The following is a 27,182-nucleotide window of genomic DNA, read 5'->3' as shown; positions in this document are numbered from 1 at the left end:
TAGCAGATTGGAATTCATTTTTCCCAATATCATGATACGTTGATTTGGGTTCTGGAACTTTCTCGTGGGGAAAACATCTGAATTCATTTCCATAATTTAATAATGTATTAAAATATGTGAATAAAATATTACAACCCCTCTGTGAACTTAGCTCATATTTATAAAATAAATAGTTTCCCTGCTGTATGTCAGATTTCCCAGTGCTGTAAGCCCTGTAATAGAAAACCACAGAGTTTATGTTCAGTAATGGTTATATAGGAGGCAATAGAATTAGAAGTGCTAACGTCTAAGGTTAGTTTAATGAGTTTAGGTCTTTCACAATGAAGTCAGGTAGAATTTAATAGCAAATTACTGAACCAATGGCTGTACAAGTAAGAAGTGTTCAGATCTCCAGATACCATATTAACTAGCTGGAAATTTTGCTGCCATGTCAGGCTGTCTCCGAGAAGGCATGTATATGGGTATGTTGCCAAATGCTTAGTTTTATGAGAGTTACTTTAAGTGTGCATGCCTTTTTATAAATTTCTTGAACACTTTTTAAATAAATGTGGAGGATGTAACCAGAATTAAATAGTTTCAAACAGAAAAGCATCATCTTTATTGTTAAGTAGTTTATCTTCTGGCAGGCCTACAGTATGTGCATTCTTTTTACAGTATGTTTTTCCCTGCAGAATGCTCTAATGTTACACTAGAATCTCCATTCTAATGATACGAAGGTATGTTATATGTTAAATGTATTAAGTTGCAATGGGTTTTATTATGCCACCAAAGGCTAAAACAAAGTGAATCAAGAAGGTCTACTTTTATATAACTTACACAAATTTAAGAGGCTTGATCCAGGAGCTCAATATTATCTGACAAAATGATATAATTACATGTTTCTAGTTAATATATATATACACACACACACACACACATATATATATATAGGAAAATAACAAATTCCTGAATGTATATAATGCAGAAGAATTGCAAATTTAATCTCACAAGTTTTACAGTGTTGCTGTAATAAAGTTACTCATTTTTAGAGCAGTTAAGCTAACTGCCCTACTGCTGTAATGAGGAAGTCAAAGTGACCTTATATCAGACAGTAGGTGAAGTATAGTCATTTCTAATTTTTTGTATTAATATAAACTCTGTACAGTTTTAATAAATCACATAAATCACATACTTGCATAAATAAACTTAGTTTTTCATGATTTCAACTAAAAGATCATCCAACTTCTGATCTGTACCATGTAAAATATGCTGTCATGAGGTATTTTATAAAAAAAAAGAAAATTCAGAAATACAATATTGATAATATAATGTCCTTCTCTTGTTTTGAGATACTTTTTTTTTTTTTTTTTTTTCAGTAGTAAAATATCCAAGTCGTATTGTAAGGGTACATGGAAGGTCTGAGCACCTGCTTAGGTTATCTGACGGAGAACATTTTCTACAAAAAAAACCCAAAAAAACAACTGAATAATAGGTAAAGGAGGAGGAAGAAAACAAAAACAAAAGACAGAGACATAAACAGAAACAGCCTAACAGTGGCAACACCAAAAGCCAAAAATTTCAAGTCACCTAATGGATAAGTGGTTAAGAAACTTCAAGTACAGGTATGGAGAAGTCTTACGTGGACTTGGTAACTGGGTAGAAGTGGGAAAGAAGAGGAAAGTTAGGATTTGGGATATTCTATGGACATTTGGGGGACAGTGAAACTTAATGAGGGAAGTTCAATAGAAGGGGATTAGGGAGAAACATAAGTTGTTACACAGAGAGGGATATAAAAAGGGATCCATTGATTATAAAACAAACAAACAAACAAACAAACAAACAAAAAAGGTTGGCCAGTATATACATCTGGCTTAGTAATTGACTTGATTGGTTACTTTCATATTTCCTGGACTTCTACAGGTTCAGGAGAATCTCATCAATTTATTTGGAAATACCTGATGACAAGAACTTTGTCCCAGAAGACAGTTCTGGGATCTAGACAACACCAGGTTCCGACGGACTGTTGATCTGCTTGAGGGGAGAAGGGCACTAAAGAGGGACCTGGCTAGACTGGATCAATAGGCCAAGGCAAACTGTATGAGTTTCAATAGGGCCAAGTGTTGGGTCCTGCATTTTGGTCACAGCAACCCCAGGCAACCCTACAGGCTTGGGGAGGAGTGGCTGGAAAGCTGCCTGATGGAAAGGGACCTTGGTGTACTGATGGACAGTTAGCTGAATATGAGCCAGCAGGGTGCCCAGGTTGCCAAGAAGGCCAAAGGCATCCTGGCTTGTATCAGGAATGGTGTGGTGAGCAGGAGTAGGGAAGTCATCCTGCCCTGTACTTGGCATTGCTGAGGCCTCTCCTTGAGTACTGCGTTCACTTTTGGGCACCTCAGTACAGAAAGGACATCGAGGTGCTGGAGCAGGTTCAAAGAACAAGGCTTGTGAAGGGTTTGGAGAATATGCCCTATAAGAAAAGACTGACAGAACTGGGACTGTTTAGTCTGGTGAAAAGGAGGCTGAGGGGAGACTTAATTGCTCTCTTCCAATATCTGAAAGGTGATTACAGTGAGAGCGCGGTTGGTGTTTTCTCACTGGCAACAGGTGACAGGATGAAGGGAAATGGCCTCCAGTTGTGCCGGGGGATGTTTAGGTTGAGTATCAGAAAAAAAACTTCTTTACAGAAAGGGTTGTTAAGCACTGGAATAGGCTCCTCAGGGCGGTGGTTGAGTCACCATCCCTGGATGTGTTTAGAAACCATTTGGATGTGACACTCAGAGACGTGATTTAGTGATGGGTTGTTAGAGTTCGGGTAGGATGGTGAGGTTGTGGCTGGACTTGATGATTTTTAATTTATTTCCAACCTAAGCAATTCTGTGATTCTATGATTCTATTCATTTGTGCCCTATGGAAGAACAGGAGACAATGGGCACAAACTTAAGAGGGTTCGTCTGAACACTTCTTTACTACAGAGGTAACAGAACAGTGTCAGAAGTTGACAAGTTAGATTGTGGAGACTCTCTCCATTGAAGTTTTAAAAATCCATCCAGACATAGTCGCAGTCAAACAGATCTAGGTGTCCCTGCTTGAGCAGGTGAGTTGTACCACTTGAACTCCAGACATTCTCTCCAACCTCAGTCATTTTGTGGTTTTATGATGAATCACATTCTGAGTTTGACTGTTCTTATAGACTGTACTTCAAAACACATATTTCTGTATAATTACAAAGTAATTTAAGAGCACATACAGAATAAAACACAATATAAAGAAACAAAAATGAAGATGAAAAAAAAAAAAAACCTAAAACCTTTTAAGTTGAATTACAGTCAGGTTTTCTTTAAATGCAGAGTGGAATATAAATCAGCAAAGAATTTCTTGCAGTGAGTTTTGGAAAGGACAAGCATAGAAAATGTAAACATGATAATCTCTCATATAAAATGTGCACGTGTTAATCACTCATACAAAATGCTTTCTATAAACATCAGACAAAATAACTGAAATATATGGGTGATATCTCAATGAATTTTGTTCAGTCTCATCCAATTGCTCATGTAATTCTTAGATATACCAAGCAGTTTAAAAGCAAATTAACACTGTGTTTTTTCTGTTATACAAAACTTGATTCAAGTGGATTGCCCTCCAAATCGTCCTGAATAGCATGTTGGCTGACTTACTTCCAAAGGAAATTAGTGATTTACAGTGCTTGAGAAAATAATTTATTATATGATTAGATCTTTTTTGACAGATACTGATCTGAACACTGAAATGAGTCATCATTTCATGCTGCCATGCTGTGTAGGGATTTGGTCAGGATCACACAGGCCCAACTAGAACTGGACTAGGGTCCAAATAAAATAAAATGGGATAGAGTTTATGAAACTGAAGTCCTTTTTCAAATGCTAAAGGTGAAGCAGCCAGGAAGCAAAGAGTAAAAGTCTCTTGACTCCCAGTCTGTTTTTTCTTTCCCTCCAAACTTAAACAGAAATGGAAAAATATAGTCTTCTGTGATTTGTAGTTCATTCTTCTCTTCTGAGTCTAAGATACGAAAAATATTGACAGTCCACAGAACTGCAGCATTAACTCTTCAACTCCCAGTGCACTGCATGATGTTATGATGTGGAATACTGATGAAAATCCATAAAACCATGACATTCCACTCATTATCCCACATCACCACATCACACTTTATGGCTGTGTGGTATGGTCAACATGGCAGAGGGATGGGATACCATCCAGAGAGACCTAGACAGGCTCTAGAAGTGAGCCCAGGTGAACCTCTTGAGGTTCAACAAATCCAACTGCAGTGTCTTGCACCTGGATCACAGCAAAACTCTCTGTCAGTACAAGCTGAGGGATAACAGGATTGAGCACAGCATTTCAGAAAAGGATTTGATGGTACTGGTGGATGATAAACTGGACATGAGCCAGCAATGTGCCCCTGCAGCCAAGAAAGCCAACTGCACCCTGGGCTGCATCAAAAGGAGTGTGGTCAGCAGATTGAAGGGGGTGATCCTGCCCCTCTGCTATGCACTGGTGAGACCTCACCAGAAATACTGCATCCAGATGTGGAATTTTCTGTACCGGAGAGACATGAGGCTGCTGGGAAGTTTCCAGAGGAGGACCACAAAAAAGATCCAAGGAATGGAATACCTCCCCTTTGATGACAGGATGAGGGAGCTGGGGCTGTCCAGCCTGGAAAAGACTCCAGGGAGACCTGATGGGGTCTGATGGGTCTCCCTGGAAGGGGTGTCTAAGAAAGGAGACATACTCTTTAGCATGGTCTGTTGTGATAGAACTAGAGAAAAATTAAAGAGAGCAGATTAGATATATTAAAAAAAAAAAAGAAAAGAAAAGAAAAAAAAAAGCTTTCTCTGAGCAATCTGGTTTAGCCTTAGTTGTTCCTGTTCATTGCAAGGGAATTGGAGTCAATGGCCTCTAAGGATTATTTCCAACACAAACTATTCTATGATTCTGTGATTCTAAGATCATTCATAGTAGTTTCTGTAAATGCTATCATACAAGAGCGTTATAACATGATTCTGTGCATTTTCAGTCAGTATAAACAAACAAACAGAAAACAACTGTAATTTTTCTTTTTGAATCTTTTAAAAAAATTGCTTTGTTTTTGTCCTCACAGCTCACACAATTGCTAAAATTCATACATCTTTGCTGGGCTGAATCTTTTTGCCTAGCTACATAATAGTAATGTGTAATTTCGGCATATTATAAAGGATTTTACGCTACTGGCAAGGGATACAGTATACATAAGCAGCAGAACAATCTGAGTTATCCAGTTATTCTTCTGTTTTTGGCTACAACATCCTGAACTTTTTATTGTGGCCCATTTGCCATGAGGTAAACATAAGTAACAAAACCTGTTCAAAAAGTGATTGCAACATAATAAATGTGAGGCAATTCCTGGTGGATTTTTTCTTAAAGAAAGATATACATCTGGGTTAGATTAATTGCCCATTATGGTTGCCTGTCTCCTTTCGCTGATGATAAAGGGAACCACAACACTTGATTTAGATTAGTTGTTTACTTTTTCCCCTGAAAGATGAAAACAATTTCAAACAACAAGGGAAAAAATATTATTTAAGACTCAAGTAAAATCAATCATATAGGCACTTCAGGATACATTTATACATATTCCAGAGCAAGCATAGATAGCTTTTCAAGTAACAAATGAAGATTCAAAAATAATTTGCTTGTTATTATATGCTCTTAAAAATTTCTTACATAAGACCAGTTGCAAATTTACTAGTAGTATAACATAAATAACATTTAATGAAGTTTATTAGGATAAATGTCAGGTCTGGTTAGAAAGTCTTGAAAATTAAAGATGAAAGAGCTATGTTGGAAAAGAAACACATGCCTTATTTCACTAGTATGGATGCAGATCAGGAAAGTTCCTACTGGGAGAAGGGCACACTGGCCTCTATGTGCAAACTGGGGCTAGTGATTGTCTATAGATTCCATGATGACAAGAATTATTATTTAATACCAAGATATGACAAATGTTTGTCATCACAGGATGTGAAATGCTCCTTATAAGTACCCAGCCCAGATGTCTGGGCTTCTTTCCACAAGGCCAGTGGACATGGCTGCAGCTTTCCTCTTGGTAAGTTCAACCATGATGTACCTTGTAGACACCCATGTCAGTAACATGGCTGGCCCAGGCAAGATGCTTCCATGCAAGAGTACCTGTATATATGATACTATCTGGCTTTATGTCAAATTTAAGAACAGGCAGTGAAGTAGCCTTTCTTCTTGTTCCCTTGACAGGATAAAAAGTCACTGTTGGAGTCCAGTCCAATATCCTGGGGACCCTGGGTGTACACTTAAGGACACTGCATTTGTCTGCTTCTTTCCTCTTTGCAGATTCAACAAGTTGTGAGTCTGAACATGTATCCCACAGACAGAGACTGACAGGACTGGACACAAAGACTGCTTTCAGCAGCATTCGCATACAGGGCCACACCATCATAGCTCAATTCCCTGCTCCTCTCAGGCTGACAGAGCAGAAGGTCCTTGATATAGGTGCACACACACACCTCCAGGCTCACCATCACACATACATGTATGAGTGCCTCAAGCACTGGTACAGTCTCTGCCCAACAGCATACTGAATGGACTCCAGGACTTTCATGCATCCCATGGGTCCCGAATTCACAGGTTGCTCTAGCATGGAGTTTGCCAAGCAGTGTAGACACACATCTCTGGCACAGACACTAACTCAGTAGCCAGCTCCAAATCTGTGGCTGTGACCCATGTCCCTGTTCTAGCTGCTTTCTCACCCCATCCCCCAGCAACTGCTTTGGGAATGCACACTGTTCCTGTCCCAGGGGATGGCAGTTGAAAATCCCCACTGAAGCTCCATGAGCTGACACTGAGACCCCATTGGTTCCAGAAGCTGCCACCACAGGTTGGGACACCCACATTCAGGTTGGCTCCAGCAGCTGGCACCCAGTCCTCATACACATACAGGTCCCACCAGGAGCTGCCATGGAGCCCTTTTAGCACTGAACTTGAGATAGGGAGTGAGATTACACATAGATGAGAATAGGAGAGAATGTTATGACCAAGTACAGTGCTCAGCCAGACACGGATAAGCCCTGTTCTACAATGCACTGGTCACTTTTATACCCTTCTCTGCATACTAACCTCTGTTTCTCCCTGATCAGTTTCCAATTAACTTTCTTTATTAAGTTCCACTGTCCCCGATATGCTCCTGGAATATCCCAAATCATTACTTTCTTATTTTCCGCTGCTAATCAGTTAACAAGTCCAGATCAGCTCCCTTCAAAGCTGTGAATGAATGAATCAGAAACAAATTTGAAAAAAATAAAATAAAAAATTGAACAGACTGACAACGTTTAAACCTTTTGCAGCCACATAAAAGCACAAAAAGATTTAAGTTTTCTTATAAGAGAGACTAAAATTTTGCTAAATTTCATCATTTGCTTTTGTTACTGGAAGTCTGGAAGTCTGCCTTCTGAGGTACTGCTAACACAAAAAAAAAATAAAAAAAGTTGAACAAAAACATATCAATAAAAACAACATGCATAAAAAGGTTCTTCCAACATATCAATACAAACAGCGTGGATAAAGATGTTCTTCCAACATATAAATTTCCTGAATGACTGATTTTTTATATTTTATTTATTTTTAAATAAAGTTAATCTGTCAGAGGATGAGTTTTGTATCTTCATGTTATAAGGGAGATGGGAACAGGCTAGATGTTTTCATCAGTTTGGTGGAGGAGGTGGATCATCATCTGATACTAATTGTCCAGGGACAGACCCAGGATCTTTTTCACATCTCTGTTAAGATTAAATGCAGACACTTGATACAACAGCTGCACCCTAATAAATCAGGATCATGGCAGGAGGCAGGATGGAGTAAGTTCATCTGTAGACTGAACAATAGCAAATGAGTTATAAGGTATTTCCTGGGGCTCATTGATCACAAGGAAGGAAATAAATGCAGGTAGTCATTATTCCCAGGAAACTGTTCTGATGATTTTATTCTTTTCTACGCATTTCTAAATGTTTCTTGACAAGGTCAGATAACAAGTACATGCACATCAGGATGATAAGCATCTCAGTGATGCTTATGGAAGATGCTCTGAAGGTTGTTATTACTATTATAAGGTGAGACTGAGAAGATAATCTGTAAGGTATTTATTTTTGCAACAGTTATTACTATTTCATTGGTATGTATAAGGCCTTTCAGGAAAATTAATGTACCATTTACTAACAAACCATTTCCTGTAAACTATCTCCCTGAATCCTATTCAGCATGTAATTAATATTTAAACACCTTTTTCCCCTTCTTTATTTCTGTATTGTTTCTGAATGACAAATATTTTTACAGCTTGAATAAACATAAGCTAGGGTCCTTAAATTAATGTTTGTGTATATTTTCTGAATATCTGACTTTATCTGTTCTTTACCCTTAGGTGTACATTGTTTTTTTCCTGCTTGCATAAGCATGATTTATTAACTGAATGAAGCATAACCTGAAATTATCAGTACTAGCAGATAAGAACTGAGAGAACATTTTAAGATACTGGGACTCTGAAGGAGAAAAAAAAAAAAAAAAAAAAAAAAAAGTCTTAGCAAGTTCATGATTCAAAACCACTGAATGGAATAGAAAATCTGTATCACAGTTAATAGGAAGGACAGAAAAAACTGAAATGCTTTGCAGGCAGAACTGTACAAAGCAAAGGGAAAAAAAAATAAAAAAGAACAATAAAAGTAAAAAAAAAATAAATAAGGCAAGATGGACTTTCAGTTTAAAACCTAGAGACAGTGAAATCAGAAAATGAAATTGATTATGAAGTTTTATATATCAGTCTTTATTTTGGATCCTAGAGTGGATTGATCCCTTTTAAATCTAAGTTATACTGTATTATGTTTAGCTGAAAAACTAATAGAAATAGATTGTTCATATATAGGCAACAGTAGAGATCATATTTAGGCTGATCTAAGCCTATGCACACTCCCCTCAAGAACTGGAAGGCCATAATGAGGTCTCCCTGGAGCCTTCTCTTCTCCATGCTGAACAAGTCAAGCTTCCTCAGTCTTTTTTCATGAGAGAGGGTCTCCACCATTTGATCGTCTTTGCAGCCCTCCTGTGGACATGCTCCAACAGCTTTGTGTCCTTCTTGTGTTGGAGCCTCCAGGCCTGGATGCAGTACTATATATAGGACCTTAGTAGGGCATTTACGCTCTTTCTAGGGTCAAACAAGTATACATGACCAGGTCAACTGGTCAACTGGAGCAGCGCCTACAGCCAGCCTTACAACTTTAGGTCCAGTCTTAAAAGCTTTATTGTTTATTTGTTTCACTAGATTTTAAGCCTCTTAACAGAACTATCTGTAAGTTGCATTAAGTTAGCAGATAAAACTGCTGTAGTCCTAATTGCAGAGATTACTCCCAATCAGACCTTTTTGCCTAGAGACACAAAAATCTATTTTATCTCAAAAAAAAAAAAAAAAAAAAAAAAAAAAAAAAAAAAAAAAAAAGAACTAGGCAGTCCAGTTTGTTTGGCATATATAATGGCTTGTTTTTAAGATAAATAAACCTGAAGAGAAAATGGAGCATTCAGTCATCAACCAGCTAAAGCATAACCACTGCCAAGTGGGAAGGAAGGAAAACCACTTCACAGTTAGAAAAAAAGCTCACTTGTTCAACATTAAAATCACATTTGTAATGAAGAAATGTTAACATGTTTTACATCAGATTTTGTTTGTTTGTTTGCTTTGTAGCATTTTAACAGATAGGACGGTTCATTAGAGATGTGATGCCTCCCATGCTAGCAAGTGGCCCTATAGTTACCACAAAGGCAAATTTCTCTGGCATGAAAGCAAATTTATGAAACCTCAGGCTCATCTTAACTTTCTGAAGATTTCCTGCCATTAGATGAAACAACTGTAAAGGGAGGGATTTAGTCCTGCTCTTATTTTTGGTTTTATACTTTGAATAAGGAAAAGTGATCCTAGAGGGCTAGAGGAAGACTTAATTAACAACAGGGTGTTCTAAAGCATGTGAGAAATTAAACCAAAAGAATAGTTTTCCATGTGGGGAAAACTTCCTGTGCAATCCTGTAGAGCAATGCATTATGTATTATTGTTATTAAGCAAAACTATTATTTATAATCATGCTTGTATAAAGTACATAGTATTATATATAATCATTTATAATTATAATCATGATTATATTTAATTATTGCATCCATTACTATAAAAAGTCAGAATATTTACAACACTGATCATTATTCAAATACTTTCCTGGTCTTTGATCCTGTGGATTAAGCTAAACACAATTTGAAAATTCTAAGCAAAAATGAGTACTGAATAGTTGGAATGCAATACCAGTTCTGTCAGAGAATAGATAGCAGTCATAGTATGGATAGCAGGATATTGTTTTTACTGAATGTACTGCAAAAAGCTCTTCTTGGACTTGCCTACTGTATACTGCCAATATTTTTTGCTGAAGATTTAATGGCTCTGTGTGGCATGTAAGGTATTTTTCCATCAAATTCTTGATATATAGGATTTATTCTGTGTATTGCACACTCAGTGTTTGAGATTATTGGAGACATTATTTTACATATTTTCAAAATATTTTAGTTCCTTCTTTCTTTGTATGAAAAATATGTATATGTTCAACATTTATTCTTTACTCAAGTCCTACCATGGGGTTTGACACAACTAGCTGAACAGGATCTTTTGTAAAGGGCATTCAAGCCATGCAATTAAGGTAATGTGTCAGTGACAATTTGAGGAATATATAATCTCTGGAGTCTCTCATTCTTACTATGGGGAATAAATCACCTGCTAAACTGTTAACAATTGAGACAATACATTGTTGTGAAATGTTGATTACTATTATATCTCAATGTGAATGTTGGTACATTAGTCCATAGCAGCAATTTCTGCAAAGTTACGTAACTTTCTGAAGGAAATCCAAACATTAAACTTCCCATCACATCTTTAGTGATTATAATATTCAATTTTTGTTCAATACCTTCTTTAAAATGAAAAAAAAACTTGTTAGTTACCCATTTTTCTTTTTCTAAAATAGTAAAAGCAATTACAGTAGTTGTCATTCTTATAGAATAATTGACTGTCAAATTTAATTTGAAAAGCAAGACTTTTTAACTCATGTAGTTCTTACATAGATTAAAATTCCAACAGTTCCTTTAAAGCTCTTGTATCAAAGATAAAGGGATTTTCATATATATATATATATATATATATAACATGTGAATACAGGATATTCACTTGCAAAATTAAGAGATTTTAAATTGAAAAATTAAAATATTAAAAACTATACAGCCTTTTAAACAATGTAATTTCCCATTTTTCTATAGAACTACATTTTTTGCGGACATGTTTGAAATGCTTTTCCCAAGACTGGAAGAATGAAACATGTAACTATATAATGTAAATGTATGATATTGTCACTCTGAGACAGCTGATAGGAGGAAACCAAAATCTGTGCAACAGAGACCTACCCAAACACTTTGCTCTTACAGAAAAGCAAGGGGTTTATGTCTGTAGACTGCTTAAAGTGCGAGAAGAACACTATCAATCTGCCATATGGCTGTGCTGCAGAATGCTACTACACCAATATGTTTTCCATACCCTTTATTCTTTTAAGAATTGCCACCTGTTATGAAATTTTGTTTATAATTGGATGTTGTTTGTGCTCTTTCTGTAGGAAAAAAAAATCATCAAAACAGATTTTCAGTGATTAATGATGGTGAAATCTACCTTCCCTCTTTTCTTTTTGAGTGAGAATCTGTATTATTAACCTAGAAGTATATAAGAATAAAAGAAGCATTGCCTAGGGAATCGTTCAGGCTGTTATCTGTATCCTGAAAGAAGTGGAAAAATTTGTTCTGCGCTTTCTCAAAAAAATTATTTACTCTCACACTGTCATTCTTTTCATAAGTATTATTCAATGTAGCATGCATTTTTGTTTAAATGGTGCTCCTTGCAGCTACCTCAGCAGTCTCTCTCCAAGAGTAACTTCTCACAGATTCTTTAGAATCACACATTAGGAGCTTTATGAAACATTATTATAAATTAATTGCTCTAACATCTCCCTAATGATTTTCAATTTGTTGATAGATTGTGTCCTGAAGCATATAATTCCTTGGAGCAAATAATTTCAAAACTGATGTTTTCATTCTCTCTCTGTATGCCTTTTTACTATCTGTGTGTGGTGTGCTGAGCTCAGCCAGAGCAAAGCATCCACCCCGTTGCTTATTCACTCCCTTGTATCACAGTGGGCAGAGAGAGAGAACTGGAAAACCAAAAGCTGAAAACTCAGGTCAACATTACAACAGCTGGTCTGGGTTAAGCCTGGCAGGCTGCTAAGCACTACACAGACATTCACTCACTTCCCTTACAGTGGGACATAAGAGAAAAAACTCATGTGTTAATGTAAAGATAATTTAGCAGGAAAAACAAGGAGAGGATTTCATTCACTGCTTCCCTTTGTCTTGCAAATATTTGCCAGTTCCTGGAAAGCAGTGTTCATTACATCTAACAGTTACTTGGGTAGAAAAATGCTTAAACCACAAACATAACAAGGAGGGACTTTACCTCCTTTTCTTTAGTAGGTATTGCTGAGAACAGAATCAAGTAGAATGGAGCATCGAGTTTCCCTTCAGACAGCTGTGGTCACTCTTTCAAGTTTCTAGCCCATCCCCAATCTCCTTGCTTCATTGGAGAGTCAGACTCAGAAAAAGAAGCCTTGACACTGCTAAGCAATAGCCAAAGCACTGATGTGCTATCAACAATGTTTTGTTCATAACTCCATAACATGGCACAGCACAGACTGCAGTGAAGGTTGCAAATTCAGCCCATTTTGGAGCCAGTACACTGTGTTAATGTCTCAATTATCTATCTCAATCTGCCTGAGGGTAGTGAGGCCCCACAGAGTGAGGCCCTACAGAAGGATCTGGACAGGCTGGAGAAGTGGGCCGAAGCCAATGGTATGAAGTTCAACAAGACCAAATGCCAGGTCCTGCATTTTGCATTGTGACACTTTGGCCACAACAACCCCAGGCAGTGCTATAGGCTTGGGACAGAGTGGCTGGAGGACTGTGTGGAGGAAAAGGACCTGGAGGTACTGATTGATGCTCGGCTGAACATGAGCTGACAGTGTGCCCATGTGGCCAAGAAGGCCAACGACATTCTGGCTTGCATCAAAAACAGTGCTACTAGCAGGAACAGGGAGGTAATTGTCCCCCTGTACTCAGCACTGGTGAGGCCGCACCTTGAGTACTGTGTTCAGTTTTGGGCCCCTCACTGCAAGAAAGACATTGAGGCCCTGGAACGCGTTCAGAGGAGGGCTATGAAGCTGGTGAGGGGAAGTTGGAGCACAGGCCTTATGAGGAGCAGCTGAGGGATCTGGGATTGTTCAGCCTGGAGAAGAGGAGGCTCGGGGAGACCTAATTGCTCTCTATGACTTCCTGAAGGGAGGTTGTAGTGAGAAGGGGGTCAGCCTCTTCTCTCGTGTAATCAGTGATAGAACTAGGGGGAATGGCTTCAAGCTGTGACAGAGGAGGTTCAGGCTGGACATTAGGAAGTATTACTTCTTGGAAAGGGTGGTCAGGCACTGGAATGGACAGCCCAGGGAGGTGGTGGAGTCACCAACCATGGGGATGTTCAAGAAACATTTGGATGTTGTGTTGAGGGACATGATTTAGCTGGGAAGTATTGGTGATGGTTGGACTGGATGATCTCCTAGGTCTTTTCCAACCTTGATAATTCTGTGATTCTGTGAAACAAATAAGCAAGATTCCTTAAACCACTGTACATTAATTTTACAAGATTATATCAGTAGTTAGACTACAACCATCCTATGAATCATACTTCGTCTATTAAAAAAATTAGGGAGTTTCCACTATATCAGCTTAAATTAGCATAAAAGTACAAGAAAACAAGTTTATGAGAAAATGGGGGTATGAAATGTCTCTCCCAGGCATGAAATATAGGCATAAGTGAAAGTATTTTATATTGTCATTATTACTTTGTAGTTTTTTTTTGTTGTTGTTTTTGGTTTTTTTGCTTTTTTTTTTTTTTTTTTTTTTTTTTTTTTTTTTTTTTTTTTTGCTGGAAACCTATTCTTCTATGTTGTCTCATAAGGGCTGTCTTTCTCAAAAGCCTATCTGTATTGATGTCTTATAGTAAGTAATGTTTCGGCGCCATTAATTTTCTCTTACTGTTTGGAATCAAGGTGCATACTTAAGTTCACTCAAATATATAAGCTGATAGACCTCGACAGAAACCTTCCCTTAGTCAGAGATATAAGCATTTGTATAAATACAATCACATAGTTGTATTTATATTAAATTGAAATTGTTCCTCATAATAGATTTGATTGCACTATATGGAATTATATACTTAAAAATAACAGAGAAACAAGTAAAATTTTGTAGAAGTCACCAAATTAATTGTATGTTTAGGCTCTGACTTTATAATGAACTGCTTATGAAAGGTACATGCTTAACTTTCTTTTTTTTTTCAAGGAAGATGGCCTTACTTGATTATTGGAAATGGCATTTTTTACATCTCACATTTGTTCATAATTAATATAATTAGAGGCAGACACTGAAAGAACTTCTGTAGCTCATAATTGATTCCCTTCTCATTCCAGTTGCATTTGTAATTTTTTTTCTTTTTTTTTTTTTTTTTTTTTTTAATTTTACCACAGACATCTGTGAGATAATAGCTGTGAGTTCAATCTAAGGCAGTCTGTCCTAAAGTACAAATCTAAGCTGACTCACAGAGATCACCATGTGAACTTATCAAAATATTCTCTTCAAATGTAACATTACAAAATGTCATAGCAAAGTACCTCACTCACATGTTAAGTACATATACTTATTAAAGATAGCTAAGAAGGTAGTGCTTAGAACCAAGTGGGGTTTGTATTAGATTTGGGGTTCTTGATGCCAAATCTTTGAGCTTCTCTAGACAGATTTCAACACCATATGGTAGATATCTGTTTTATCTTATTGTAATCTTCTTGCACCAAATCTCCAGGGAATACAAATAGAAACTAGAAAACTGTCATTTACTTCTGAATCCAAAGTAGAGCTGAGCCAGACTGAATTCTTCTAATCTATATAAAAATACTGACTGAGAATCTAAAGTCGCAGTGCAATTAGAATGAAAATTATTTCAGAGGCAATAATGACTTTGTTCTACAGATTGTCAGTAGAAGAATCATAAAATATTTTGGATTGGAAAGGACTTTAAAGTTCATCCAGTTCCAAACTCCCTGCTGTGAGCTGGTTGCCTAGATGAAGCTCTGCAGGGCCCCATCCTACTTGGCCTTGAACACCTCCAGGGATGGGGCATATACAACTTCTTGGGGCAATCTGTTCCAATGTCTCACCACCCTCTGAGTAAATAATTTCCTCCTAACATCTTATCTAAATAAATCTCTCCTCTTTTACTTAAAAGGCATCCCTCCTTGTTCATTTACTAGATGCCTATGTAAGCAGTTTTACAAGTCCTCTTTCAATCCTGAAAGACCACAAAGAAATATACCTAAATCTTTCCCTTCTCTAGGCTTAACAAGACCATCTCCTTCATAGGAGAGGTGTTCCAGCCCTTTGCCCATCTCTGCACCTGTTCCAGCTTCTCCATATATTTTTATGTGATGCCGGCTCCAGGCCTGGTTACAGTAATCCAGATGGGGCCTTAGAAAGGCAGAGCAGAGGAGGATGATCACCTTCCTTTCTTTTCTGGCAGCATCAGAAAAGAGGAAGAATAGTAAAGACAATAACATTTAGATAAGCTCTGGAGAGAGATATTAGGGGCTTGAGGATTGTGGGAGAAGTGGCAGTAACTGAAAAGGCAAGATTATGTAATTAGAATAGTAGATTATCCTATTGGACAGGAAAGATAGGAAGCATAGTAAAAAAAAAAAAAAAACAACAATACACAATCCCAAACATTTAAAGACCTGTGGATACATGTGATAAATAAACAAAGAGTGGAAATGAAGACAGGTAACTGTGGATGCACTTAAAGGAGAAAAATAATATATATATAGGGAGGAAATCAAAGAGATTAAATTGTAAAATGAGTTTCCATTAGCAAGGAACAGAAAAATAGTATGACAGGATTCCATAAATATATTAGAAATACACAGAAAAGAAAGAGTATAGAGCAAACATAAGATTGAGCAAAGACAGAAACAAACAGTGCTCTCTGCTTAAAAAAAAAAAAAAAAAAAGTCCCCTGAAATTTTTACTACATATTTAAAGAAAGAAAGCTATATGAAGAGTTATGAAGTACAGAACAGAATACAGAAAGTATTCTACTATAGTATTTTTCAAGTAGAACTGGCAAATTCAAATTGCACAGCTTGGCTAAATTCATCTTTTTACATAATTAATTTTATGTGATATCTTGACTTCTGGCAAATTATTTTTGGGAATTTATGAGATTCAAAGTTCTAACAGCACTAAGATTAATATATAAAATAAAAAATAAAAAAAAAATAAAAAAAAAAAGACAAAAAAGAATCCAAAGCATTATAGCTCTGTTAGTGTAACTTTACTTACTGACAATACTTGTAAAAAATTAAGAAATCAATTTATAAGTACCTAAAAGATAATGAGGTGATAAAAATGAACAGTATGAATTGTCAAAAACTGATCATGTCAAACTAATCTAATTTACTTCTCTGACAAGCTAACTCACTGAGTGTATATAGGAGAAGCAGTAATCTTGACATTATTAGGTTTTTTGACATTGCCATGTGTAGCATTCTTATAAGCAAGCTAAGACAATACAGTTAGAGTAGTCATCCACTGAAAACTTAACCTGAGTAAGTAGTTATTATGGTTTTAGCTATATCCTGTTAAAGTGTTTCAAGTTTCATGCATCGTGCATCTAACCTGGGCTTTGTTTTCTTCAATATCTTCATTAATATTTAGAATAAGTAAAACACATAAATAAGTGCGTAATCCACTGATTACTTCCCATTACGCATAGTTCTGATGGGAAGTGATGAAATTGCAAAGAGAAGCCTGCAAACTATGAAAAGAGTGACTAGACACAGTTAAGAAGAAAGGGACCTTGGAGATGTTGGTGGATGCTCAGCTGAACATGAGCTGACAGCATGTCCATGTGGCCAAGAGGGCCAATGTCCTGCATTAGAAATATGGGGTGAGCAGGAGCAGGGAGGCAATCATCCCCCTGTACTCAGAACTGGTGAGACTGTATCTCGAGTATTATGGTCAGATTTGGGTCACTCACTACCAGAAAGACATTGAGAACCTGGGACGTGTCCAGAGAAGGGCAACAAAACTGGTGAGGAGTCTGGAGCATAATTCTTATGAGGAGTGCCTGAGAGAGCTGGGATTGTTCAGTCTGTAGAAGAGGAGGCTCAGGGGAGACCTCATTGCACTCTACAACTTACTGAAGGGATGCTGTGGTGAGGAGGGGTTTGGCCTCTTCTCCCAGGCAACAAACAGGACCCGAGGAAATGGTTGCAAGTTGTACTGGAGTAGGTTTAGATTAGACAAAAGAAAAAACTTTTTTCTCTCAGAGAGTGGTCAGGCACTGGAATTGTCTGCCCAGGGAGGTGGTGGAGTGGCTGTCTCTGGCAGTGTTCAAAAGGATGAGGAGCTATGAGATATGGTTTAGTGGCTTGTGGTAGTAATGGTGATGGGAGGATGGTTGGACTAGATGATCTTGTAGGTCCTTTCCTACCTTGTGATTCTATGATTCTATACATGGAGAACTATTCCATTACTGCGCAGATCATGAACTGTAGCACAAGTTACCTAGGGAGGCATGCCTCCTTGACATGTTTGAAAGCTGCCTATCCTGGAAAACCTGCTTTATGTATTGTTGTTTGAGTAGAGGTTTGGAACAATTCAGCTCCGGAGAGCCCTTCCAACCTCAGTCACTCTTGTGATCCTGTGACTTTTGAGAAAAAACATTACTTGGTTTTGGTTGGAAACATTATGAATAAAATCTTCATAGAAGCCCTAAGAAAAGCTTCCACATTTAAGGTTAAAATGTTTTACAGAGTTGGAGTTTGGAAGGAATTTTCTTCCATGTGAAATTGTCAGAGATTAGTATAAGTTTGCTGCAGGATATTTTCTACATCTCATGGCTTATATTTTTTCTCAAATTAAGTGCAAGAACTGCAAGCCATAACAATAGGCTCTCTCTCTCTTTCCTCCTCAACATCCTCTCTTCCCTATCCTCTCCTATTTTATAGATATTTGTTGGTTTTCCATTTTTACTTTGTGGTTAATGGAAGTATGTTGTGAGTTGAAGTATAGAAGTGCATTTGAAATCTTATTTAATTTGAAAATGCATTCACTTCTAGTTATGAATGGTCTTAAAATATGTGTGATTGTTCATTTTTGAGAGAGGCAGAGATTCAGAATTTACTGATGAATGTGAGATGAACTTTCCCTGTTAATTAGGCACTTGAACTATTTTTCTAATTAATTCATTAATAAAATCCTGATTCCCAGCCATTAATCTACAACATATCTCTCACTTGTTGCCCCTGGCCTTGTCCATCTGTGTCCCTCAGACACAGGATTTCTCAGATTGTGCCCAGGACTTGTCTGGACTTGTTCATCTGTGTCCTCAGCGAGCTTTGAGGCAATGGTATGAAAGAATAATCTCTTTCAGAGCTAAATGGAAATGTATTTTCTATACTGTGAAAACTGAGAATTTGCAATAACGGTAACGTAAGCACAAACTATATTTCTGCCCCGTTATTTGTTTATTTGGAGTACATTTGTAACAGAGAAATTAGGAAAATGGATTTATTAAAAATCTTGTGCCATTTTAAAACTCCACTAATATGGAGAACTCCAAAGAACATTTTATGCAGTATGTCAGGGAGAGACAGTGACAAGAAAAGGAAAGCATTTGATAGGTTACATTAATCATGTTTTTTATTACAGTCACAAACAAATGTTGATTCAATATGTGTTTTTCAGTTCTTTTAAAATGAATCTACGATAGGAAAATTCACTAAGAAATAAAGGGAGAAAGATGCTATGGAGGGCAATTATAACTTCCCAAGTAGGAACATTAACCCATTCCATTCCAAAATGTGCTCTAGCTTTAATAAAATTAATTTGAAGTCAGAGAGAAAGCAACATAAGAAAATCAAGCAAGAAACATTCAACAAAAAGAAAAAAAAAAATAACAATAATAATAATAATTAAGAAATGACAGATAATGATGTGATCGTGACCACCAAAATTAGAATCATAGAATCACAGAATTACACAGGTTGGAAAAGAACTTTAAGATCATCAAGTCCAACCGCAGCCTAACCACAGTACCCTAACACTAACAACCCTCTGCTAAATCATATCCCTGAGCACCACATCCAAACGGCTCTTAAACACATCCAGGGATGGCGATTCAACCACCTCCCTGGGAAGCTTATTCCAGTACCTAACCACCCTTTCTGTAAAGAAGTTCTTCCTAATATCCAAACTAAACTTGCCCTGGCGCAACTTGAGGCCATTTCCCCTCGTCCTGTCACTTGTCACTAGTGAGAAAAGACTTGCCCTACCCTCACTGTAAGAACCTTTCAGATACTGGAAGAGCGCGATAAGGTCTCCCCTCAGCCTCTTTTTCCCCAGGCTAAACAGCCCCAGCTTCCTTAGCCTCTCCTCATAGGGTTGATTCTCCAAGCCCTTCACGAGCCTCGTTGCCTTTCTCTGGACCTGCTCCAGTACCTCCATGTCTTTTCTGTGCTGAGGTGCCCAGAACTGAACACAGTACTCGAGGTGAGGCCTCACCAATGCTGAGTACAGGGGCAGGATGACTTCCCTAGTCCTGCTCACCACACCATTATTAAATATTATATTATATATATATATATATTAAATAATATTGATCATTTAGAAACAAAATATAAACCATTTGAGACATAGTATAAACATTATATGTATCAGCATCTGCCTACATCTGGTTTAGCGATCAGAGTAGGCTGATGCTCTACTTCCAGTGCAGGTAAGGTATCAGAGAAGTATGTTTTTTCCAGATGATTGGCAACAGTAAAGGTTCATATTAAGCTGTTAGTGGAATGAGAGCAGTTGCCCAGTGTGGGGCCTGGCTCAGCCCTGGCTGTCATTTTTCAGTTCTTGAGCATGCTTGTGTGAAGTGTAGCCTCGTGCTGCAGAGCAGATGTTGCATATGGGGCACTGTGTGTCCTGTCAGTTACCTCTTTGTGTCCTCTTGCAGGACTGCTATCAGGTTGGTGCACCCTAACAACATAATGGAAAGCTATCTCCGTCCCATCTGAAAACTCAGTTATCAGGAGGTTGTTTGAATATTAGAAAAAAATTCTTATCAGAAAGAGAGATGAGGCATTGGAATAGGCTGCCCAGGAAGATGGTTGAGTCACCATTCCTGCAGATGTTCAAGACACATGTGGATGTGGCTCTTAATGAGACTTGGGCATTCAGTTGGCATGGCGGTGATGGGTTGACAGTTGAACTAAATGATCTTAGTGGTCTTTTCCAAACATAAAGCTTCAGTGATTCTATGATTAGGTGATTTGAAACACTTACAAAGACTAACAACCTCATAGCATTGATAGCATTGCAATTAGCTTAAAGGAACTTTTCATTAGAACTAAGACATAAGCATTTTTGCTTTTAGGGTGGAAGGGCAAAGGGAAAAAATGATGAAGTGTAAGTGTGGGGAAAAAAAGGAAAGGAAAGGAAAGGAAAGGAAAGGAAAGGAAAGGAAAGGAAAGGAAAGGAAAGGAAAGGAAAGGAAAGGAAAGGAAAGGAAAGGAAAGGAAAGGAAAGGAAAGGAAAGGAAAGGAAAGGAAAGGAAAGGAAAGGAAAGGGAAGGGAAGGGAAGGGAAGGGAAGGGAAGGGAAGGGAAGGGAAGGGAAGGGAAGGGAAGGGAAGGGAAGGGAAGGGAAGGGAAGGGAAGGGAAGGGAAGGGAAGGGAAGGGAAGGGAAGGGAAGGGAAGGGAAGGGAAGGGAAGGGAAGAAAAGGGAAGGGAAAGGGAAAGGGAAAGGGAAAGGGAAAGGGAAAGGGAAAGGGAAAGGGAAAGGGAAAGGGAAAGGGAAAGGGAAAGGATGCATAAAGGCAAACATACAACTTATGCAGTTATTGGATAATTTTTGGTATTGAAAGGAAATGTTTTGAAATGCAAATGTTTCATACCCTGTACCTCGTCAAGAGTATATTAACTAAAAAGAATCAGATACCATCACCCTTCAAGATGAGAACAGGTCTTCTGAAGATAAAGTATTTTGGCATTCTAGAAGAGTACTGAAGAAGGGTCAATGCCTCACATTCCATAACCTTGCCACAGTTCCTCTGTGTGAAATTAGAATAAGAATATTTATCTTGAAATCACTGTGCATTAAATTATGTTTTTGACCACTGTAGGAAAAAAAGTATCAGAAATCTCTGCTTGTAAACACAAGATAAAATAATTGAGTGTGTTTAAGATTTTCTGCAGCTTTCAAAGGAGAGATGTTCAGGAACTGATGTGTGATGCCAAATATATATTTCTTTATGCTTCGTATATCAGCAGGACTATGTTAGATGCCTTTAGAAAAATAGAAAATATATTTGTGTATATGCTATGGCCCCTTTGGGAAACACTATTTTCTCAAAGCGCCATTTGGGCTCCGCTCAGTAGATGAGGTGTTTTACAAAAAGCAAAACAAAACGAAACAAACAAACAAACATATATATATATGTGTGTGTATATATATATATATTGATGTCATACAGGTTACTGATGTCAGCGCAGATAACATTTTGATCTGGGGAAAAGCAGAAGACCATAGCCAGAGACTCTAAGCATCATTTGAATGAAAAAGAAATAATGATAACAAAAAATAATATTTTTTTTTAAATACCATAAATAAAAAAGTAAACTATGTGAAACTGAAATAGCACAAAAATAATAGTAGTAATTATCTTTACATTAAAAAAAAAAAAAAAAAAAAAAGAAAAGAAAAAATTAATAGAGAGAGAAATTAACAGAGAAAAATATGTATATATATTGCAAATATGTAAGAGTAAGAGTATGTTTTGGGTTGTGAACTACTCAGTTAAATTTACATCAAGTCCAGCTGTCCTAGTCAGAAAAACAAGAGAACTAAGGTATCAGAGGGAATGATTTAATGAGAAATTTGGAAACAAAAGAGATTTAAAAGGCCTTAATAGTGATGTGCTATGACTATATTTTCCACTGTTACATCCAAGAAAAGAAATATTGCAATCAGAATTAGTTGTGTTTCTGTCAAAAGCTGAAAATAACATTACCCTTTTACACAACCCATCTAATAGCATACGAAACTCTGGAATAAATTGAACATTGCTGTTTACTTCAGATGCCAGACTGACAATAAATTTAATCAATGAATTTAATTTATATTTGAATTTAATCAAATTCTGTATAAAACATTATTTATTGTTGACTTATTATGGTTAGCTTTACTGAGAATTAATGTGTTGGGACTGATACTCTGCAACAAAGTGTTCTAAAGAGCTTTTAAAACCCAACCAACCAAGATAGGTTTAAGTACATTTTACACAATGACAGAGAGTTGAAATGGAAGCACCCAATGTGGCTGACTTTCATCTACCTCTTCAACACTATGATTCCAAATACAGTTTCAACCACCGCATAGCAAGGAGGTTGAAACTAGATGGTGTTTAAGGTCCCTCCTAATCCAAACGTTTTTTATGATTAGCAAACAAGGAGATGTCCATGCTTAGTGCATTTCTTACTTTTAACACAGAATCATTTTTTATTAATTTCACTGGTTTGGAAAGGAGCTGACATTCAGTCTGGCTGAGAGAATTAAGATACTACTGAACTGATTCTGACAGTTTTTGTTATTGACTACTCATGTCTGAAATAGGAGCTGTACACCTGAAACACATCTTGAACTTGTATTTCAGACACATTTGAAGCTATGAGTACATTAATATTTTGAATAATGTTACAGACACTTCACAAATCTTGATTGAATGCTGAACTTTATAAGATAAATCAATTACTTGGAAGGAGATATATTTGTACCATTTTCTTGCTACAACTAGGAGCTGTTTAACAGTTTTCATTTGCATTTTTCTGGGAACATCTCTTCCTTTGGAGCTCATACACTTCTGCATTACCTTCCTTGCGATCAATTTACAGCAAAAGTTTAGGCTGCATGATTCTGAAGTGATTGAAATGAATGTCAGTTCTTGGAGAGTGTTTATATTTCTGAAACACCTTTTTAGTGTTCCTTTTTATGTCCAATCTAAACCTCTTATGGTGCAGCTTGAGACCATTTCCTTGGGTCCTGTTTGTTTTTTGGGAGAAAAGGCCAATCCCCTCCTCATTACAGCCTTCCTTCAGGAAGTTGTAAAGTGCGATGAGGTCTCCTCTGAGTCTCCTCCAGGCTAAACAATCATGTTCTATTTCCAGAGCTATCACAGTCTGGGTGAGGATGATTTTTCTTTACTGTCCACACTTCTGTTTAATAATTCTAAGAAGTTTCAAAATATTGTTAAAAGATACTACTATCAAAGACATAGCATACTTAAAAGTGAAAATAAGTGTATGATAGATTATTCATATTATTACAATCTGCTTGTTACATCTGACACAAAGCATGCATAAGTGATCATCATAAAATTAGTGACAAATTTTGTTTTAATTCTATAATAAAAAAATGAAACTCACCAGCACAAGTGATTCATTATTAAACCAGTGGTTCTGGATTTTAGGGCAGGACAAATAAAATGACAGAGGTGGAAAGATGTTACAAATTGGAAATTTCATTGAAAAACAGAGGAAAGAGTTTCATCTAAAGAAGCGCAGACATATGTGATAAAAGATAGTCATCAATACTGCCTAAAAAAAGTGAAATAAATTAATCAGAGTGTCCTTAGGTAAACATCAAAATTATTTTCTGAACCACACTGTAAGTATCTGTTCCTTTTGACTGGCTGATTATAGAGCTTAGGGTGACTAATAGATATTCAAGCAGGAATGTATCACTATATATTATTATATTATATGACTACCACTTAGAAAAAGCATAGGAAAAAAAGGAAGCAGAGACAAAGAGAGACTGTCACATCTGAGGTGGTAAAACAATTTTCTCAGAAACCAATAGAAGAGAGTTTGCAGTTTGGTATTCTCATTTTATTATTATTATTATTTTTAAATACTGAGAACTTATTATGTTATTCCACGCTCAAGAGGAAACTTAACAGCATTTGGCTTAATTTGTAGCCTTTTGCAATTTGTGAAACCATATCAAGTATATGCTTCATCTGTGTACTTTGTCTAAAGTAGTTTGGCATGAATGTCTCCAGAGGGATAGAAATAAAGAATTCCCTCACTGGTTTCAAAATAATGATAAATAATGATACTCTACTGAACATCAGACTAGAGCCGTGTTTCAATAATGACCTCTTTGATGAAAAAGAGAACACGATTATTATAGTAGATGACATGAAGCGGGGATGAACAGTTAGAATGCTGAAAGACAGAATTAGAACTTCATGACAAATTGGAGAAATGGCCTGGAAAATAGAGATAAAATTAAATAGGGACATGTGCATTTTCATAAGCTTAGACAGAGTATTGATTAGGTACTTAGCAGTGAGAGGCAGACTTTCTAAGGCATCTGTTAGGATATATGAATAAGGTTTTATCATTTAAAACACAAGGAGTAATGCTTCCAATATTCTGAGCCTGGAATTGCAAGAAACACATGAGCTGCGGACACTCCCAAGAAATGATCTAACAAGCTGATATAGAAAAGAAGGGAATCATATGTATTTGAAGCACAAGATTTAAGAAAAGAAGATAAAGGCAATTACAGCAAGGAAGAATTTGATGAGACACAAACTTTTTAAGGTCCAAAATAGTAATACACTTTTCTCACACAGGTGGAACAACTTAAAAATATAGAAATAGACTTGATTGTTTTCAATCACTTTGAATTACATATGCTTTATAATTAAGAATTAGAGTCTTTACTGAGTGGATTCATTTTTCCAATGGACAAAGTTGTGCAATCATCCACCACTTTATTCTAGAAAGCTTCTTTTGTTTGTTTGTTAACTGAGGGATGTATTTTCACTGTTGTCAAACTTCATAATTCAAAGGGATCAGCAATTTTGAAAGTTTCAGCTCTGCATTCTAAAATTCATTTTTGTTTTATGAGATTCTCAGTTTTTAAATGTGCTGTACATATATTTCCTAAAACATTGAAACCATTAAGGTTTTCAAAAATGCCATTGAAAAGTTTACATAAAAATTATTATAGCAACACGTATCAGAGCTCTCTGAAACTATGGGGGGTAGATCCCCAAATCCCAAAATAAAATTCTTCAACCAAATTGCTTTCATATTCAGATGCTAAATTTAGTCTGAGTGTACCTGTGGAAGCTGTGGATTTTCCTCAGTGGAAGTATTTAAAAACAGTTTAAGAAACTTCTGTCTGTCATGAGTGATGAATGTTCTTGCTTTTAAGAGTTGTTTTCAATCTTTTGATTTGCTCTAATTATTCTATTTATTATGAAAAGAAGAGAGAATGATGAAACAGAGGATCCTGTATGTGAGATATGTGGTACACAGGAAATATTTTCCATTTAGTATGTTGCAGAATGACAAGCAAGGATTATGGAATCTTCTTTTATGAAGAAGGGGCAAGGATAATGGTTGAACAGGCAATTCAGAAGATGTTGTAAGATGTTGGAAAAAAGGTGTTATAAGCTTGGGAAAAGACTTTGATGACCCATTATTTGATTGATTGTTTGTTTGTTTATGGAGTGCCCAGTCTTTACTTGTGGGTAAAAACACAGTCCTGTAAGAAGAAGCTGCTTGAGGGGCCTGCTGGCCAGACAGCCCTGCTTCCAGACACCAAATCTGCCATTCTTCTTGAAGCTGCCAGAGTGTGGTGGCCCATGGCTAGCATCCTGTGGCTGCTCCTCCAGCACAGACATGTCTTTGGTCCCTTCCATCTACCAGTGCTAGGCGTCCTGCCACTGCTTCTATGTGACTCAGCTCATCAACGGACATGTTGAAGCGCACTTCCATTTTCTGCTTGAGGAAAAGCATCACAGATATCTTGCCATCTACTTCCTCACCATGCTGCTCCTTCAGCCCTCTTCAGGCTTAGCTCATGGAATGCACTGATATAGAGAACTGTAACAGCATGGTCACAAAGCCCACAGTTGAGTAAGGTGCAATGATATATGGAATATGCCCCAGAAATATGCCTAGAGCTGCTGCTGGGGCAGCACCTGCCCCTTTCTCCTCTAGGAGCTGTCAACCTGACTGCCTAAAGTAGTCTACTGCAGACGGAGGTGGCTGACAAGCCAGAAGTCTGTGCTGCCATCCAGTGAGACCTAGACAGGCTAGAGAGCTGGACAGGGAGAAATTTAATGAAATATAACAAGGGCAAGTATAGAGTCTTGAATCTGGGCAAGAATGACCCCACATACCAGTATAGACTGGGAACTGACTTGTTGAGAAGTTGTGTAGGGGAAAGCAGCTTGGGGGTCTTGGTGGAAAGTAGGATGACCATGAGCCAGTACAGTATCTGTATCCTGGACTGTATTAGAAAGGGTGTGGTTCGTAGGTAGAGGGAGGTTCTCTTCCCTCTCTACTCTGCCCCAGTGAGACTGCATCTGGAATATTGTGTCTGTTTCTAAGTCCCTCCATTCAAGAAGGACAGAAACTGCAAGATGGAGTCCAGTGCAGAGCCACAAAGATGGTTAAGAGAGTGGAACATCTTCCTTATGAGGAAAAGCTGAGAAAGCTGGATCTCTTTAGCTTGGAGAAGAGGCAAGTGAGGAGTGAACTCATTCATTTTTATACATATGTAAAGGGTGTATGTCAAGAGGATGGAGACAAGCTCTTCTCAGTGACATCCAATGATAAGACAAGGGTACAAGCTGGAATATAGAACATTCCACATAAATATGAGAAAAAAATAACTTCTTCACAGAAAGGGTAACAGAATACTGGAACAGGCTGCCCAGAGAAGCTTTGCAGTCTCCTCTGGAAACATTCAAAAACCCTCCTGGACTCATTCTTTTATGACCTGATCTAGGTGTTCCTGCTCTGGCAGGGGGATTGGACTTGATGATCCTTCCAGGTCCCTTCCAATTCCTGACATTCTGTGACTCTGTT

The sequence above is a fragment of the Excalfactoria chinensis genome, chromosome 1 (genome assembly GCF_039878825.1).
Source record: "Excalfactoria chinensis isolate bCotChi1 chromosome 1, bCotChi1.hap2, whole genome shotgun sequence".
NCBI lineage: Eukaryota > Metazoa > Chordata > Aves > Galliformes > Phasianidae > Excalfactoria > Excalfactoria chinensis.
The sequence above is the reverse complement of the archived record's forward strand: the minus strand, read 5'-3'. Positions refer to the sequence as shown.